Here is an 11,160-nt window from a genome sequence, read left to right as displayed (position 1 = left end):
CTGCTTGCTGCTTTTTGTGATTTAGTTTTAAGGCAATGATGTTGGTACCTTACAAAAGTTTACATGTTAATGTTTTTCCAGGGATTTGAACAAGGTCACAGTTAGGCTGTGAATGGATGGAAGAGGATGTGGACTAAAGTGTCTAGACTCTAGTGTTTGAGGCAGACAACAAGAAATTATGATTCATGAGTTCTTCTAGGGATTCTGCTACTGACCTGCTATGGGACTTCATGGCTCCAAATAAGACTCTCAAATAATCAGAGGGCATATCTACACAAGGAACATTAATATGCATTAGCTTAACTTAATACATGTTATAGGTATGCATCTTACATGTGCATTTAAGGTATCAAATGCAAGTATCAAATTTAGGCACAATTAGTTAAAGCGCATTACATATGTGTAGATGCGACTCAGCACTAACTTTAGTCTGCCTAGCCACTGGAGGCGCATGACAGGGCTTTAAGGACTTGGCACTAACTTCAGTACTGAAGCCATAGGGTAGAGACTCCCATCTTTCATCACCCTGGGCAGGCCCGAGTCTTCGGGGTTTGAATATTTTCTGTTATAAACTACACTGGCAAGTATCCAGTACACTGTTGCTGCATGCACAGGTTTAATAGCTGTGAAAAGATAAAAGGATTATATTTTTCTATATGTTGTTGAGATTATGCAGGAGAAAATGTGAATTCAGCAAAAGCTAAGTAGCACAAAAGCATTACAATTCAAAAAGGCTTCTGTGAAATTCATTCTCCAAGACAAAGGTTTTAATATGTAATGAGAGTACTGTGCACGTGAGATGGGTGAGAGAGAAAGTCTATATGATCCATTTTTTCCTGGCACTCCAAAACAGTCTGTTCTCACTAATTAATCTGCTCTGTTATCCATAAGCAGATAGTAATTTCTGCCAGAACAGTAAAACTGATACAGTAGGAGAGTATCTCCTAGCTGGTTTTGCAAAACCTTTGCAATGTCAGCATTTTGCCAGAATGGGGGAGAATAAAACAATTAACATAATTACCATGTGCTATTTTTCTCTTGTATGTATAATTCCCCCACTCCTCCCCTGCCCTTACAACACACACACCCACTGTCTGTAATGCAGAAACATGAAGTCTCTAACCTCTATCCATCCTGTGCATCTTTGGAGAACAAGGTCAAAAGATATCACCTTGCCAATAGAGAAAAAATCTGATGATAATAACTATTTGACTTACCCTGTAAAATTGTTTCTAGTAAGTAAATACTAATTTTAATTTGCCTCTGACTGTTACAGTCCTTGATGGCAATAATAGGCATGCTTATTATTGAAATCTTGTGTCAATATATGCTCTGAAATAACCTCATCTTTAGCTGTTTTTTTTTGCCTCAGGTAGGCAACTGACCAAGTCTGTCCAGTGATGTTGGTGGTGGTTTGAAACCATTCTCACTGAAGCACCTCTCAAATATATTTTCTTGTAGCTATTACAAGCAAGAATATGCATCTATATATTTTTTCAATAGCATATGAAAATCTAAGCACAGAGGCATATAACATCAAATGGATACAAAAATCTATGATGGGGTAAGTCTGTTAATTTTTTTAAAACAATTTTTCCCATTCTTTTTCAAACTGGTCCAAGTTCTGTGTTGTCCTTCCTAAGATTTTTAAGGTACGTTAAGGGCACTCATATAGACATGTTCCCTTAATGCACTTTAAATTGGGCTAATGCACATGAAATGTGTGCATGTAGACATGCCCACTATCAGTGTAATGCTTAGAAAAATGAATGCTCTCCATTCTGCACTGCAGTCTAGAGATGGCAAATACAATTCGATACATCTGAACTGAGAGCCAGAACTCCCATTTCTATCACCCTATCTCCTCTATAAACTTATCCTGGATCTTTTAATTTTCTCCTTTAAACTTTTCTTCATTAGTTGTAGATCTCTGCTTCATTCTTCTGTTACTGAACATGGTCCTCACCAGTTTCCACTAACTCTGGGCTGCAAAGCTCTTCTCATGATCAGTGTGTGCAGGACTCTTGGGCTTACACCTGTTGTTCTTCAGATCAGCACTGACCAATGCTGAAGTGGCGGCGAAGCCATGTGCTGCTCAGGACTGACCGGCGCAGGTAGGGGAAAATGCAGCTCAGCCCCTGCCGCTGCAGCCAGGCTGGTCCCATCCCAAGTGGCACACAGTTCCACCGCTGCTTTTGCTGGCCAGTGCAGACCTGGCCAGGCTCCTCCCATCCCCAGCAGCTCGTGGAAAGCTGGCTTCAGCTGCATACTGCTGTGGATGGGAAGGACCCAGCCATGTCAGCACCAGCCAGGAAAAGTGGCATGCAGCTGAAGCTGGCTTCCCACATGCTTCTGGGGATGGGAGGAGCCCAGCCGGGTCTGCACTGGCCAGCAGATTGGTATAACATGACAAGCCTATGGCTGGGGAGGGGTCAGGCTCCTGAGACCTGATGTGGGCTATGGCACAGAGACTCACTCTTGAACAACATGCTAATAAATGTCTGTACCTGCCAGGAACCCAAGCAGCAGGTGGTTGATACCTGGTAAGCTCATGTGAGTAAAGACTGCTTATTGCTTTGTGTGGGCTTCAAAATGTTTTTCTCCTACTAAAATATGCCATACTTTGTGAGAGCCACTGCCTCTGTATGAGAAAGCAAAATCAGCCACTGAACTAAATTCATTTTGACTTATTGGTTGGCACCTTGGGCTGAGATTTTCAAAGCTGAGTCAAAAGGCCAACTTCCATTAAAATGAATGGGATTTAGAGGGCTCCAAATCTTTTAATTCAACTTTGTAACATGCCTATATACCCTGTTTTGCAAATCTCAGCCATAGATTGGAAGCTCAGCCAAAGAACATCAGAGCATAAAAAGTGCTATGCTTGGTCAGCCCAATGGTCCATCTAGCTCAGTATCCTATCCTGAACAGTGGCAGAGGTAGATGCTATAGAGGGAGAGTTTTGAACTGGTTAGACCCATTTTATTGTCACTTCCTGCAACTTCATTGGTGTCAAAGGTCACGTGACATCACTTCCTGATGTGATACCGCTTCCTGTGAGGTCTTTGAATATGGCTTGCTGGCCCACTGGGTGACAAAAAGTTCATGATCCAGCCCCACATTCAGAAAGGTTGGACACCCCTGATTTAGAGGCTATTATCATGTCCCCTCTTAATCTCTTTTATCATTTTTGTAACTTGCCTGTGGACCCTTTCTAAATTTTCCACATTCTTTAAAATGTGGACCCCAAAACTGCACACAATACTTTAGGTGAGGTCTAACCAGAAATGAGTTAGTCCTGTACCTAACTCTCCTATTGCTGCAGTCCAAAACTGCATGCACCTGTTTTGTAGCTGTATCACACTGCAGACTCATGTTGAGTGCATGATCCACCAATACTCTAAGGTCCTCCGCAGTACTGCCATCTAGCCAGTTGTCATCCATTTTGCTTTTGCTTTTATTTTTGGTTATTCTTCCTGATGTGTACCACCTTGTATTTGCCAGCACTGAACTTCATCCTTTTGCTTGAGCTCAGCCTTCCAGTTTATCAAGATCATTCTGAATTGTGCTCCTGTCTTCCTTAATCCCTCCCAGTTTTGTGTCATCTGAAATTTGCTTAAGAAGCTCTCTGCTCTAGCATGCAAATCATTAATAAACATGTTGAAAAGAACCAGGCCTAGGACAAACCCCTGCACGTGGATGTGGAAAGTTTTCCTTTCAGGAGCCTTGAAGTACAGGATCAAATAGTTCTCAGACTTGTATTCTGAGAGAGTCGAAAGGTAAGGCAGAAGCTTCTCCAATGGGAGCATAACATTGAAAATAAATACTTGGGTGTCATCACTTTTTACTTTGGCATTTCCCCATCCTCAGTAACCTGCTTACAGGTAATTTCTTGTCTTGTCAGTGTTGGCACAAGTAGCTTAATGTTACATGTTCTGTAGATTATGATGTTGCATGTTAATTTTTCTGTTTTCTGAGACTGAGGATCAGATATTGACTTCTTTCAGTGATTTTTACTTTGCTGTTTTCATTTATATACAATTTTATAGATGAACTGAAAAGAACCTGTGTCTAAGTGCAATCTGAATGTGGTTTCATTAGTTTGATAAATGATGGTCATACTATTCTTTCCACAATCCTCATTAATTTAGAAATAATTTATTGAGTCAACATACTACAACAGTTACCACATCAGGCTATCCAAAATGTTGCAGTTATTTCCTATTTTTAGTAACAGTTATGCTGGCCCAATGTATAAGTGCTTTTCATTTACCACTGTCTAAACACTTTAGAAAGTGAAATGATGCTCTTTTTTTTGGAGGGGAGATGGAGACATAATTTTGTCCTGTAGCACCATGGAAACCACTGTATAGTAATTTTCAAATGTTTTAAGAAGGGATTCAGTTCAGTAGTGGGGTGCCTTCCTTTTCCTATCCCTTGCTACATGAAATCAAGACTGAAGAATGCTTTAGTTATATTTAATGCATTTTTTTAAACAGAAAAAAATATGCAATGACTGTGTCCTGTAACTTCTCCCCAAAAAGGGAAAATCTGGGGACATTGCCATATAGTAGAAAAAGAAAAAGAAATACCCCCCCCAAACTATTGTAACTTCGTGGAAGCTACTTTGCTGGTCTGGGGAACTTAGCACTGTAGTATCTATGCATCTTACAAAACACAATACATTCAGAGGGAAATTTTCAAAAGCACAAATGGCATTGAGGTGCATAGTGCAGGTGAGGAAAATCTTGTATACGTCGAAATGTTACGGGAGATTCAAATAACTCAAAGGAAATAAATTTATCTGGCCAGGGCCTCAGGGTTAATGCCTCCCAGGACCAAGACAAATTCATGACCTTTTTCTCTTAGAATCATAGTCAACTGTGTTTAGTCGTCTGGGGCCCCTGCTACACGTTACATATATTACACAATTAACTGGATTTAGACTGGTCACATGTGCAAAGTAAGGCTGGCCACAAGTGCAAAGCAATTACCACACAATTAACTGGTCAATTGCACAGTAAGTGTAGACCAGCCACATGTGCAGAGTTATTATCATACTGTAAAAATGACTATCAAGCTGTAAAAAGAGTCAACCAGCTACAAAGATAGTACTTGAAAATGTGTAACAACCTGGTTTCTATCCAGCTTCAATTTAAATATGTAGCAGGTCCCCGGAGGGCATTTCTGCAGGCTGTAATTGAAGTGTTAAAAAGCCCAAGTTCAACTTGTCTGGATTGTAGATCATAAGAGAGGAGGCACAGCTATTGCTGTTTTTGGCATGATCTGCCAGGATTATATATGATCTTCTGCTCTCTTTTTCCTGCTTTAGTCTCCATTCAGGGACAAACTGTTCTCTCACATAGTGGGTCCCAACCTTTTTTATACTGTGGACCAGCATGGGAGCAGGATGCAGCTTCCCTCCTGGGGCTGCCTTGCTGCCCAGCTTTAACCCCACACGTGACTGTTGGTGACAGAAGCTGCTTGCCTGGGTTAACAGATGGGGGTCCGAGCAGGGGGCTTCTGGTAGTACCTGGCAGCCAACATTTCGTGGCCTGGTGGTTGGGAACCTCTGCTCTAGCAGACAAGTGTTGTTGCTAACTGTAACCAAGAGGAGATTAGGTTACCTTCCACTCAAGTGATCCATCTCAGGCTATGTTGTCTGATACTCTGCATATAGATGGAGATTCACAAGTATGGACTTTGCCTTGGTTAAGTTCAACACAAAGGTTTTAGGATCACTTGTGTATTGCACTTGCTTTTTGGCTAGCTCCTTCCCCCCTCAATAATGCCATGTGGGCTTTTTGAGTGTTCTGTATAAGGATGTAACTTGGTTCCTGTTGACATCAGTAAACACAGATCAGATGCAATTTAAAAATCCTGGCCCTAGGTTCTGGTCAAAATTATCCTGAAGAAAAACTTTGACAGTCACCACCATGAAAATATAACCCATGAAGGAGTCCTCACTGACGTCTAAGGATACCAAGAGAGTGAAGCTGAAATACAGAAGCTTTGTTATTTGCTTTGGGACATTCAGACTTGTCCTATCTTCATTTGTGGCATAAGTACGGAGCTCCAGGAAATAGAACTTAGCCTTCAGATAAAAGCTTTGGTTCTTTTATGTGCCTTAATTTGGAAACAGGGGGACATGCGTTCACCAGGCACTGCTGTGCATTTTTCTAACACTCTTCTGTTTCTTCATTACTAGCGCAGGGTGCTGTGCACACTCAGCTGAATATGGGTTATGTCCTCCTGCTTCTTTCATATGAAATATTCATATTCAATCTTAAGAAGAAAGTGCATGTGAAAATGGCTGATTAAGGTACAGCTGGATGAGTATCTAGGAGACAGTTTACTGTTTTCCCTGTTGTTCAATATATGAGGCTTCAAGGAGGGTTGCCTACAAGATTTTCCATGAATGGACTTTTCAGCATGCAGATTCAGCAACTGAAGTTAATACTCATGGGTGCAGACAGAAGTGCAACTCCCAGCTGTAACTCAGAACAATTTTTGCAAAGTACTTACCCCAGACCAAACAGAAGTTCACTCTTGATTTCGTGGGGGGAGGGGAATTTAGCTGGGAGCTGGGAGCGTGGGGCTGGTTCCCATAGCAATGGCCAGGCTCTCTGCCAGTGCTCCCCATTTTCAGAATGGGAGCAGGGAAACACAGTGGAAGGAGTTCATTCCTGGGGTTCCTCAGCTGGTGCTGAAGGGTGGGGTGGGTGAATGGGCCCTGTAGCAAGGCACTAGGGTGCCTGCTACTGGCATTAGGAATAAGGGCTGTGGAAGCTCCCTGAGATAGCACAGGTGTTGGTTGCTGGAGCAGCCAGGCTGGTCACATGACCAGAAGGGGGCAGGGCTGGGCCTTTATAAACAGCCCAGGCCAAAGCCTAGGAGTAGTTCTCTTCTGACAGCCTGAGGTGCAGGAGCTCTGTAGGAGAGCTGAGCAGGGCAGAGACAAGCGGTGCAGCCTGAACACCCAAGGGGCTGCACCATGGTAAGGGTGGAGAGAACCCTGACTGGTAGGCCTTTGCAAGAGGGCCAGGTGGGCCTAGAGTCTATGTTATAGCCAGGAGGCTTATCATTGTGTTACAGCCGTTTGGCTTATGGTTCTGTTTACTTCTTTGTGTTATACCGGAGGACTGAGTGAGGCTGCAGGGGTGCGAGGAGGCCTCACAGGGGTTCCCCAGTAGCTTGGGGGTTCCTGGGGCCCAGTGAGGGCACAGCAAGTGGTGCCACAAGCTGGCTCGGCAGCACAGCGATTGGCACCACAGCTGGCATGGCGGGTGAGTGCCGGAGAGGCATGGTGTGTGGGGTGTTGAGACTCCAGCCAGTGAGGGTGGTATTTTGCCCAGTAGGGTGTATGACCCAGGAAAGGGGTCTGAGGCCAGGTAAGGCTGAGGCCACCTGAGCCCCATGGTGAGAAGCCCCAGTGCAGGCAGGAAAGCGCAAGAAGCGCGGGGCAGGCCCCAGAGAGAGCGAGTACCGCGGGACGTGTGGAGCGTGGGCCCGGATACGGGGGTGACCGCGCGACGTACGAGAGGTAGACCCTGGGGGGGCGCTGCCTGGATAGGAGAAGCCCCGGAAGGGGGCAGACCTACTGAGAAGCCCCGGAAGGGGGCAGACCTATTGAGAAGCCTGGTGAGGGCAATGAGTGCAGGAAGACTGGCCCCAGTCGGGCACGGTCTCTGAGAAAGAGAAGCCCCAGGAGGGGCGTGTAGATTGAGCGGCCCCTGGGGGGGAGTGGATATAATTGGTAGGCCTGAGAGGGCTAGCGAATAAAGGGGCGCCAGTTGCATGACAAGCCCAGGGGCGCCGGTGAAGGGCGCCTATAAGAAACTGACCAGATAACGTCCAGTACAGCTGCGAGGCTTGGGGCGTGCTGAAGGGGAGGTTGGAGGCACGCATAGCCCTTAAGGCTGGGGTGCACCGAGTCACCCCATATAGAACAGGGAATAGTTCCAGCATAGCACCGTGTACTAGGGGATCAAAGGCAGCCTTCCTTCTAGAACCATATAACAACAAGATGTGGCGGGCGAGATAAGAGGGTGCTGGATCGCCTACTTGACATGGTGGGGGGGCACTAGAGGGATCACGGCCGCCCCTGCACCCTGCCCCGTGACAGGCCCCCTACCTGGGGGTGCGGAGACTGCAATACGCTCACCTGGGGGCACTGAAAAATGCCTAGACTGAATTCCCTCTGCTCCCTTTCCCCCCCACATTCTGAAAACAGGGACAGGCTGGGAGCTACCCTGACACAAGTTACCAAAGATGCTACGTTTTATAACATCCTTATCTGATACATCATGCAATGCACCATTTGCACTGCATTTGAATGCATCATACTTTGGCTGAGGGCTTCAGCATGGTGAAAGGCATATGCTTTTTTACTACATCTGCAAAAGACTGCCCAAAAGTGAACAAGGTGTTCACCTTTGAAAAGTTATGGAGCATGTGCTCAAATATGTCACAGTTCAGCAGCTAAATTCTGCAAAGTCTATATTTGTCCAAAGTACAAGGGTTAGAGGAAGGGGCTTTAATGAAGGTTACGCCAGGAAACTGGAATTTCCTAACTGATGAAGGAGTTATGTTGCAGTCGTAATGTTCTACTAGAATTTGTGTTTGGGTACAAGGTGGCGTATGGTGGGATAAGGGGGTTCTGAGTGCCTTTTTAATCAATCAGTAGATACAGAGAAAAAAATTAACAGCTTTGATGAACTCAAACTCTTTCCTTGGGGTTATAAAAGTAAAGGTTTCCTAATAAAAAAATGTTTCCTAATTTTAATTCCTATTTATATCATTTTCCTTTAAAAGGCCTTTTTTTACATGCACTGTGTCTGTCATATTTTTCATGGCATTGGCTGAAAAGGAAAAAAGGTGCAGGGCTCAATGTTTGTGGGATAGGCCTTGGTACAGAGGTGCTGTATGTACATAACTGTGGTATGTGTGAATTTGAATGGCTGCAACGTTGACATGTTTGCTCTAAATTTGCCTCAGACCATGGGCATATGACTCTCTTACTGTATTTTTCCCTTAGGTCTTGTTGTGCAGAGCATTCTGACACTTAAATAACTTAGTCCAGCGATGCTTGATGAAAGTGTTTCCCCACAGTGTTATTTTTGCAGTGCTCCTCCCTTTTATATCAATACCTGACTCTCTTATTTGCTTAATAGCCTGTACATATGCATTGTCATTACTCCCCAGAGCAAAACTTTATTTACCTTGGTGTAAATATCTCCTGCTATTACTTAACTTGTTCTTCCTGATCACCCAACCACCATCTGTCCCACAATGCAATCTTTGTAAACAGGCTAAAACCCAGGCTAGCATGTGTGTATATCCTTGCCAGAATATTTACTCTCTTTTTAAATCGTGCGAGCACTATAGAGACTGTTGAGGAGTCCGTGACCCCTTGCGGAGCTATTCCCAAAGACACAGAGTCGCTGTCTGTCTCAATTTATTCAGCATGCTGGGCACCCTGAGCGAACTCAGAGGCCCCGAATAAAACTGTTAGAGGCATTTTCATAGTTCACAGACAAGATGCACGCGCAGGTGAGAATTTTCCACTGTGAAAGAAAACAAGATATCAGGTCAGTTTGAGAAACCCTTAATTGGTTCAGACTGGTTTTTGGCTACATGCTTGTTTTTGAAACACTAACTAATCCTTGATTGCTTCAGACTTTAAGATGACTAAGGTTTAGTCATTCCAGAGTCTTATCAGGCTGCATTCGTGAAATGCTGAGTCTCGCTTTGTAGATGATTTCTACAGTATTATCTATGATCTTGTTAGAAAATTTCTACAATTCCCCCCTTTGATCATGGCCTTCAAAGGCCGGGATCACTTTCTACTATATTTGGCATCTAAATGCTTCTGGCACTCCAATATTTCATTGCTATTAGCGTAATACCTGGACAGCTTACATTGACCTGGGGAAGCATTGGACCTGTACATGACAGCAGAAGCCCCTTTAGGTGGGACTTGATTAACTTTGTCTCAAACTTGTTTGGTGTTAGCATACCCTAGTTGGGTGCCAGGATAGACTCCTGCGAACCGGATGAGACTGTCTGCCCACTTTAATTGGGTGCCCCTGCAGACTACTAACACAAATGTACTTATGACAGTACTTGCAAGGCACATATTGTCCATTGATTGTTGGATCTCTGCAGCCGAATGGGAGGTACACGATAAGGTTCCATTGCGGTAAACACTGCAGGTTTCACATGCGTGTGATGGATCCATGAATTCCTTTCGGCGATTTTTGATTGCGGAGTGGGTGGGTAGTAGGACTTGGTATGGTCCTTCTCACATTGGCTCTAGGCAACTTTTCCGTCGCAGAACACAGACCCACACGTAGTGACCGGGACTGAAGGGATGTATCTCGCAATCAAAGGGTACAGGTTGCTGAACGGCAGCATGGCACTGTAAAGAAGTAAGCTGCTTCTGCAAAGAAATCACATAATGGGTTAAATTCTCATCCCCCGCTAGCAATCCTGTCGCTGGAGGAAGGAAACCACGGGTAATGGGGGATGGGTGACCAAACAAAACCTCATAGGGAGATATCTTAAGATCAGCTCTAGGCTCGTTTCACATAGCAAACAGTGCAAGGGGCAATGCCTTGGGCCACTTAAGCTGAGTTTCTGAACATGCTTTGCCTAGAAGGGTTTTTAGAGTCCAATTTCACCTTTCCACCCCTCCAGATGACTGAAGGTGATAAGGGGTGTGAAGCTGCCTAGTGATTCCCAACCATGTGTAAATTGTTTGTAAGACCTGGGAGGTGAAGTGACCTCAATGACTTGAGGTATACCAAACTGCGGAATAATATCCTTTAGAAGTGCATGAGCGACTTGCTGATCAGAGGCATGGGTGGCAGGAAATGCCTCCACCCAATAGGTGAGCTGATCTCGCACTACCAAGGCATATCTGTATCCTCGGCACCGGGGAAGTTCAATGAAGTCTATTTGCAGTCTCTCAAATGGTTGATAGGCCCAAGGTCAGCCCCCAGGTGGGGCTTTTCTCTCTGGGCCAGAGTTGAACGCTGGGCAAGTGGGGCAGATGCTGGTCACTTGTTTAGCCACTGCATGGATTCCAGGGGCAAACCAAACTTGAAGAATGGTTTCAGCTATGGCAGTTGCCCCATAATGACCTTGCCCATGGACTATTTG

At 44.6% G+C, this 11,160-nt stretch overlaps 1 protein-coding gene across 1 annotated transcript in view; it reads left to right on the top strand.

Moving 5' to 3' along the window:
• The window catches only part of NECAB2 (N-terminal EF-hand calcium binding protein 2), a 319,048-nt gene that overhangs the window by 58,306 nt on the left and 249,582 nt on the right, over positions 1 to 11,160 (top strand). The gene's annotated exons all lie outside the window — the stretch shown is intronic.

The sequence above is a fragment of the Crocodylus porosus genome, unplaced genomic scaffold (genome assembly GCF_001723895.1).
Source record: "Crocodylus porosus isolate Cpor-Errol unplaced genomic scaffold, CroPor_comp1, whole genome shotgun sequence".
NCBI lineage: Eukaryota > Metazoa > Chordata > Crocodylia > Crocodylidae > Crocodylus > Crocodylus porosus.
This window is presented reverse-complemented; position numbering and strand designations above follow the sequence as displayed.